The sequence below is a fragment of the Lepisosteus oculatus genome, chromosome 14, assembly GCF_040954835.1.
Source record: "Lepisosteus oculatus isolate fLepOcu1 chromosome 14, fLepOcu1.hap2, whole genome shotgun sequence".
In the NCBI taxonomy this organism is placed as follows: Eukaryota; Metazoa; Chordata; class Actinopteri; order Semionotiformes; family Lepisosteidae; genus Lepisosteus; species Lepisosteus oculatus.
Window position 1 is genome coordinate 49,321,755 of NC_090709.1, and position 8,670 is coordinate 49,330,424.

At 41.3% G+C, this 8,670-nt stretch overlaps 2 non-coding genes across 2 annotated transcripts; both read left to right on the forward strand.

The window, feature by feature from the left end:
- The first annotated feature begins 817 nt into the window (after positions 1-817).
- Positions 818-889, forward strand: trnaa-cgc (transfer RNA alanine (anticodon CGC)). Its single transcript has one exon. It is a non-coding gene; the product is annotated as a tRNA-Ala (tRNA).
- A 1,329-nt stretch (positions 890-2,218) lies between these two features.
- On the forward strand, positions 2,219-2,291 carry trnak-uuu (transfer RNA lysine (anticodon UUU)). The gene has a single exon. It is a non-coding gene; the product is annotated as a tRNA-Lys (tRNA).
- The last annotated feature ends 6,379 nt before the right edge of the window (positions 2,292-8,670 follow it).

Sequence of the window (8,670 nt, forward strand, 5' to 3'; positions counted from 1 at the left end):
AAGATTTGGGTTTGCACTGGCTGGGATTCAAACCTGACTCAATTATTTGGAAGGCGCCTGTACCACCAACGCACTTCCGAGAAGCACCTGCAAATTATCACACTCCTCTCTCTCACCTACAAAGTTATGGAGACACAGACGTCCAATGAAAGCTCAAGGCTCCACTCAAGGGTTTATTCACTCAAGCCTCCACTCTTTTGTTGTGATGTCATTTTAATTAATATTAGCTTTGATAAGGTGTCATTTTTGCCTCTAAAAAGGTAAAGTCTGCTCCTTTCTTCCTGGTATAGAAAGAACGTGTTCCATCTTTGTTTAAAAACACCACTAAAAGTAAATTATTCAGCTCTACCGCCTGTGTGCATTGACAAGACACCTCAAAAGGACATATTAAATAAGAACACGATCCTTCCTGTTACCATTCCTGTGGTTGGGGCGTCGTTTCACCCTTTTACATTAAATCATTAGCACTGCTGTTTTTCTATGCATAGTTTAATCAAGAGCACTTAAAAGATGCAAAAAGCTTACAAATAAAATAGAATTGAAAGACAGTCGAGTAAGGAGGTAGAAAAAAAGCACTCCCCCGTCTGGGAATCAACCACCGTCGCCCATGTAACTGGATGTAAAAATAACAGATTAATTTGTGCACAGTCTCTTGAAGCTTCGATGCCATTATTTTTCCTTCCTTATTTTTTCATTCCTATGAATTTACTCTGTAGTAGAAGAAACGCGAAAGTGGGAAACTGCAGGCATTCTTCATGAGTGGTGTGATCAGTGAGCATTTGCACATCTCTTAGTCTGTTCCGTAAACTGTTTCATCGGGGATGTATCTCAGTGGTAGAGCGCATGCTTCGCATGTATGAGGTCCCGGGTTCAATCCCTGGCATCTCTAGGTGCTTTATATTACAGTACTCACATCGCAATCTTCTGGTGAGTGAGAACTCTTTGCTTGTGTTCAGAGAGAGCCAGGTTTACACAAATAAATGCAGGCACACTCGACGTGCTGCAGAGTTGCGCTGCTGTTTTTAATGTACCTCTTTTAGTTCTGTTAAATCCTAAATTATTTGAACTAATAATTTAGTTCAAATTCAGGAAATCCTGAGATTGCTTCACACTTGCCATGGCTGTTGCAGAAAACACCTGTTGAATCTCACCCGGGATTTCCTGAGAGATCATTCAGCGAGCGAATCCTCCTTCTGAACTCCGCATTAAACTGAAAGCTTCACGAACTCCTCACTGCGTGTCCTGTACTGTTACAAGTGCTGTCGTGTAGATGTGAAGCACAGCCATAAGCACACTTTGAACTTTTTCCGTTTGTTAAGGAAAATGCAAAAGAGCATGACAAGTATTGAACGTATAAAATATCCATGGCACAACTGGAGAAAGTACTGAAGGACTACACATCGACTTTTGATGATTACAAGAGATTCAAGAAACACAACCGTCCGCACCTGGGTTTGGATCCTGAACGCTAGAGTTAAAAGAACATAAGCGACGTTTATGACCTATAAACTTTCTAAATTGTCTTATAGTTTATGAAATAAAACAATTTCTTAATAATTACTTACTGATGATAGACGATTTATTAAATTTTAACAAAATCACAATTACAAACTTTTTCGGTTAAACTGTTATTCACATACTCTAACGTAAATAAACGTTAGTGTCTTCCGGTGTGTGAGCCAATTTCTCCAAAAAATATTTGTTAGTCTGTCGGGAGGCTGTGCAAGGTGTTAAGAAATAGAATTTCTAAAAGACAGGCTCCCTAAGCTTAACATCAAGGCAGAAAAAATGCTGTTTTCTCTACAGAAATGCTCTTTACATTTCAGCACTGTTGCAACTCCCTTTATAAAGGGTGTGCACACGTATACAACCAAGGCATTGAAAGTTTTTTTTTTAATTATTGTTCCAAAAAATGTTCCATTTGTTTTCTTTTTAATGTTGTTGATTAAAAGATTTTATTAAATGTGAAAAAAATCTGAATGTGAAAAAAGGTCAAAATGCTATTGAAAAAAATCAGTAATGTGAGGAAAGATGGATTGTGGGAGCCCCTTAACTACCCATGTCATGCTGTATTTCTCACTCATTCTACTGGAAGTGGTGCCGTCGCTTCTGGATAAAGTCTGTCAGTGGTCATTCCAGACGGGTCAGGTATGACTACTCTTCGGAACAAGAGACACGTGACTTGCGAGGATCCCGACAGTGTCTTCCTTCTTTCAGAGCCCGGATAGCTCAGTCGGTAGAGCATCAGACTTTTAATCTGAGGGCCCAGGGTTCAAGTCCCTGTTCGGGCAGTTGTACTGTTCTTATTGTGTCTATTGTGAATGTCATTCCAAATAGTCTTTTATCTTTCACTCTTCTAGCTGTACTGTGGTTATTTTAAATGTCCATTACTTGTATTTACAGTAGTGTATTTAGTGTTTCATTTCACAAACCGAAAATGTTCAAGTAGATCTTGTCACTACTCCACGTAATCATCTAAATTAAATCACAGTAGAGTACAGAACACGCAGTGAGGAGCTCACACAGTGAGTACTCTTGAATACGACAAGAGGAAAGGCACACTGCACATCTGCAGAACATCACGTCCGAGTTTACAGTGAGAGCAGAGATTGGAAGCGACGTAGTTTTTTAATACTCGCTCGCTGAACGATCTCTCAAGAAACCTCGGTGGAGATTTAACGGGTGTCTAATAATCACGTTCAAAAAGATGACGATAAGTTTTTTTTTTAACTAGGTAGCCTTAATGGGAACACGGTGTGAGTAGATCTTAAAGCAGCTGCAGAGTACCCGTAATGGCAACAAACTGCTTTGAGTTCGGCTTTTCTTATTTCTTCTGCAGAACCAGTGGTATCGGAATATACTGATCCGCATAAGAAGCGCTTTCGGTTTTTGATCATTTTTATTGAGCACTGCTCTAAGTACCACAGGCCAGATGGCTGGTGGTCTAAGGCGTTGCGTTCAGGTCGCAGTTAACCCTGGAGACGTTTGTTAAAATCTCACTTCTAATAAAGAGGTCTTTCTCGTTAGAGTAGAAACGATAGAAGCCTTAAGCGGGAAAAAAATCACAACATCTCGCATTTCACGTGTTTAATGTTAACTGTCTCAGTAGTTGCCTCGGTGATTGATGGCTCTTCTCCCTCGCAGGGTGACGGCAAACTTCTTCAGAGAGGGAGTCTCCCATGCACGGCTTTTCTTTATCAAGAGCTGAGACAACAGACACAGACTTCCAACTGACATTAATTACTTCTTGAGCGTTTAGTTTAAAAGCTGAAAGCAGGTGAAAAAGTATTTGGAAATGAGGAAATGACTGCTGACAGTAAACAGAGCTGACGCTCAGCTGCAGACAAGCGCTCCTCTTTAGTATAGTGCTGAGTACCCCCGCTTGTTGCGCGGGAGATTGGGGTACGTTTCTGTGACAGGGCGCTGGTTTAATTTTTTAACAACCTGAGTTCACTTAAAAAGTGTGTACTGTGTACTACGTTTCGGACTAGTTACGGCGGTAGAATATGGAGATCATCTCCAGCTTTGAGCTCAACTGCAACAAGAAGTCATGCTAAATGTAGTATAGTGAGTAGACATCGCGAGACAGAACGAGAGAGTAGAAGGCGGGAATATATGGTGTAAGGGCGTGATCTGTGTAGTTAATAAAATAGTTAAAATAATATGAAAACGTCTCTTTATTAAGATACACAACATTTATGGCGACGAGAGATGAGTGCTTGACGGACTCAAAGCGAGCAGAACACTGCAGGTTTTAGTTCTCTTGCTGGTAGAAACGAACTTCTGGAATTTTCGGACTTTTCGTTTAGCTTGCGCCATGGAAATTGCAGCCGCGCCGAGAAGCTTTGCTTATGCCCAACTTTTTCCACCGCTTCCACTGAACCTCGGAGCTCCGGATTTGTATACGGAATACAAGATATGGATGGAGTCGTACAGATTTTTTTTAAATAGCCAGTGGATCTACAGAAGCTCAGGATGCCGTGAGACGTGCTACACTCCTGCACTGTATCGGGGCTCCCGTGCAGCGGATTTTCGCCAACCTCCCTGGAGAAAAAGGTACATATGAACAGACTGTAGCTGCCTTAGACGCTTACTTTACACCGCGGAGAAAAGTGGTTTTGGAACGGCATAAATTTAGGCAGAGAACTCAGTCTCAGGACGAATCTGTTGTTGCTTTTGTGACTGCACTAAGAGAACTGGCTAAATCTTGTGACTTTGGAGTATTGGAAACTGACATGTTAAGATATCAACTTGTGGAAAAATGTGCACATAAGAGACTATAAATTGCTGCAGGAGGAAGGGCTGACTTTAGAAAGAGCTCTTACAGTCGCTTGAATTCATGAAGCAGCTCAAGCAGAATCAAGAATGCTTTCTGACCACAGTGACAAAGTGACACTGAACGGGGCGCTCGCTCAAACTTTACAAACAAAAGCCGAGCAGCCGGACGCAGTCATGCTAGAGATATAGAAGAACAGGGGACGGCTGACATTACATGTTACAGGTGCGGACTAACAATGCACAAAGCAGATGAATGCGGAGCGTGAACCGCAAAATGTCTACACTGTAAGAAAACAGGACATTATGCACACGTCTGCAGAACATCACGTCCGAGTTTAAGGACAGCAACATCAGAGATTGGAAGTTAGGGAGTTTCAGGTCTGTTTTTTTATTATAGGTTCAAGAAAGTCTGAATACCTTTGCAAGAAGTATTTCAGAATCCCACTCAAATCCAGTACGAATGCCGCATAAATCTGCATTGTACAATTAGTATACTGTTTGTCCGTTGAATCAAACACGCCTTATGAAGCATTTCTAAAACAGGAGAGATCGTTAGGGAATGCGTCTTCCTGTAAAAATAAAATGACTTCAAGGGCACTAAAAGCAGAGGTGTGAAAGCCTGCTCTACAGAAGAACTATAGCCAGAGATGCCAAAGAGGTCTAGATTTCACCACGTGAGAGAAAGCATCTCAGAAAACGAAGCTGCGGTCAATTCCACGCGTTATAAAAACACTAGGTCAAACAACAAGAGCTGAAGAGCCGCTGTTGAGAGTAACGTGGCCGAGTGCTCTAAGGAGCTGGCTTAAACCTCTAGCCTCTTCAGGAGCATCTGTTGGAGTCGCACTGCTACAGCGTATCTCCTTGTTAAGTATCCCTTTTATTGTTGTTGCTGCCTCCAGGCGATGTAAACCAGATTCAGAAAAAAATAATTTGGACAACATTATTCCCATGTTTCCTCGAAGGTGCGGTGGCCAAGTGGTAAGGCGTCGGTTTTGTAAACCGAAGATCGTGGGTTCACCCCACCCGTGCCTGTTTCATTTGTCTCCACTTTCCTTTAGTTTCAAAGTCTTCAAAAAAACTCGCAATGTAAGAGTCTCAATAGTAAGAGAGCATAACTGTCGCCAGTGATTAGTATTCTTGCATATCCTGCCTTGTTTTTTAGTCGACAAAGCTTGTCTCTCTTCACAACCATCTTCTGAATGATCGCCTCAGCATTGGGAAGGAACGTGCGCTTGGTACAGCCCCCGACTCCATGGTCTGATCACAAACAGATCGGGTGAGCTGTCAGTCCAGGTTGAAAGCACTAAAAATCTGACTTAGGAACAAGAAGACCATGTTTTTTTAAACGAGTAAACGATAAAATAATATACTGCCTGCAAGACTATGTCAAGTTCAAGTTCAAGTCCAAGTTTATTGTCATTATACTCATACACAGGTATATGGTATAACGAAATGCTATTTAGCTAGCTCTCGGACATAAGTAGTACAAGAAAAAAACACAACAACAATACAATTGTATAACAAAAGGAAGATAGAGATAACAGCCGATGTGCAAAAAACAACAACAGGCAGTGTGCAAAACAACAAAAAGGTAACAGGTTATGTGCAAAAACATGCATCAAAAGAATGAAATAAAGAGATAGAAATTATGGGGAGTGAGCTTTTGACATGTAAGGTAGAGGTAGATTTTCAATGTGTGTTTGGGTTTTTGGTAAGAAAGAAGGCACCGTGAGGTTCAGGTCATAGGTGAGAGGTGAGGAGAGAGTGAGAGAGGCTGGGAGTTTAATAGTTTGATAGTGCGGGGGTAAAATTATTTTCGAGTCTGGTAGTCCGAACCCGAATGCTCCGGTACCGTTTTCCATGTCATGCTAAACGCCACAAATTGTTCGTCCAGTTGTATCAATCGTCCTAAATTTACGGAAAATCGGATGTGACTGATACAATCCGCACCCATTTCTTCAGGATAGTTGAGCGGTTTAAAACAGCAAATTTACAGATTTGTGTCTTTTAAGCTTTGTGTTTCGCTCTCTAAATAGAGGCACGAGTTCAAATCCCACTCCCGACAATCAGGCGTTTTACCCTGTCTTTTTTACCTGCCTTTACACTGTTTCAGTCTTGTTGTGCTCGCTGACAATCACAGTACGAGGAAAACGGAGAAACTGCTTAGCAAAAACATAACGGACAGAAAAAAGCTTCGTAAACACGTGAATGTGATTAGCAGCAGTAAGGTATGTATTCAAATGTTTAAGGCTGATTTATAACAGCAGCAGAAGAAAGGTGCAGCCTTTGTGAGAATTCGCGGGTTTTTATGCTGCTTGGACTTCTTTCAAGCCTATGAAGTGACCCCCGTTTTATTTTCATTTTCAAACTTCAGAACCGAATAACAAAGAGGTTTCATGTGTGACGGGAATTCCGTTCCAAATACCGTTTCCACGATGTATTCAGCGACGGGAATGAAATGTTTTAGTGCTGGCTCAAATGCGAGGAATTTCAGAAAAACCTGGAAAAGCAACGCCTGCAGTAAATGACAAATCTAAAGCGTGTAGTCAGCATGAACAGAACAACGCAATGCTCTGTAAAAACGATCTGGAGCCGCAATTACTCTTTTATCTCGGGCAGTTCATTCCGATACGATGTTTCCGCAGAATAAATGAAATGCCGAACTCCAAACATGTTGTTGTCATTATTGTTACTCCTGCTGCTGTAGTTTTAAGCTTTAATCAGTGGGTATGTAATGTTGTAAAGGGGCTGGACTACTGTGTTCAGTCCAAATTCCACTATGTGAATTTATGCTTTTTTAATATAAGCATTAACAATACAATGCGTGCTCAAAAACCGTTACTTATTAGCTTAAGAAACGGCAGTGTTTTGACAAAGTGTGGTATTCGAACAGAAAATGCTGAAGTGTTTAATACTTGCTTGTGAGCAGATCTCCCTCGATTTAGACAAACTCTTGTTCGGCTGATGATTTCAGATCAAAATCTGAATGAAGTGGAAAGAAAGCTGAATTACGCTGGGTACTGGGTATCACTGTTATGCCATCAGGTCATGCTAGGAGGATTGGGGGGATGAAATTGACACAGAGGGACCCAATGTGGGGGCTGAACCCACAGTTCTGAGATTAAGAGATTATTGCTCTATGGACTGCGCCTATATAACTCTTGTGCTCCAACAGTAATGTTTCTGGGTGTGGATGAACATGACATTATAGACTGACAGCAGGAAGACGTGGCCCACAGGCAGTGACAGTATCGCTATATTTGGCTGCAGTCTATTGTGTTGAGAGCAGCATTAACTTTCCTGCAGAGATGGGAGTGCCTTTAATACAGCTCTTTCAATCGGACAGAGTAACAGGAACTGACCTAAAGTTTCGGCTGTGGATCCATCTCCACATGGGGGACAGTAAAATAGCGATGAAGTAATGTTTCTGGTTGTGGATGAACATGACATAATAGACTGCCAGCAGGAACACGTGGCCCACAGGCAGTGACAGTATTGCTATATTTGGCTGCAGTATATTGTGTTGAGAGCAGCAATAACTTTCCTGCAGAGATGGGAGTGCCTTTAATACAGCTCTTTCAATCGGACAGAGTAACAGGAACTGACCTAAAGTTTCAGCTGTGGATCTATCTCCACATGGGGGAAAGAGACAGTAAAATTGCGATGAAGAAACAGAAAGATTTGTGCTCGCTGCAAAGTAGGAAAGAGGTGGTCAGACACATGAAACAGCTTGGTGATAATTTGCAGTGACAATTTTATGTTATTTAGTACACGGATTTCTCTTCATGTTCCTTAAGATGTGTAATTTGTATGTTGGTTGTATGAGAACAGTTTCTCCTAAAGTCCTGTCAATTGACAGTGGAGAGCTAGCTGGTGCACATCTTCAAGAAGACTCTCTTTAAGGCGATTACAAGTTTCTCGAACAAATCTGTGTCATATTTTTAAAATAGTTTAGCTAATGAGCAACGAGAGTACAAATAAATTCTCCCACCCTCCATTTGAAGATAAAACTCCATGTGCGAGTCAAAGTTTCCTTGAAGCTACTGATGTTCGTCATTATTGGACATTCCCGATGATATTGACTAAGAAGCTCAATTTTTACGTGTTGTAGTTCAACATGTGCAAAACATTCGTATCCCCTGCAAATATCGGCAAGGTCAGTGATATTCTCAACAATTTGTGCCATTGCAATTCGTGCGATTGGTGCCATACTTTTTCGAAATGTATACTGACATGCCAGGATCAGAGGGTCATATTTAAAAAACTGGTGCATTAAAATTTCTTGTACTTCAGGATTTTGATAGTCTGTTACATTGTCTTTCACACGTCGGTGTTAGAACTGTGAGATATTTTCATAATCGGGGGGAAGGCCGTAGCAATAAGCAGAAAGTG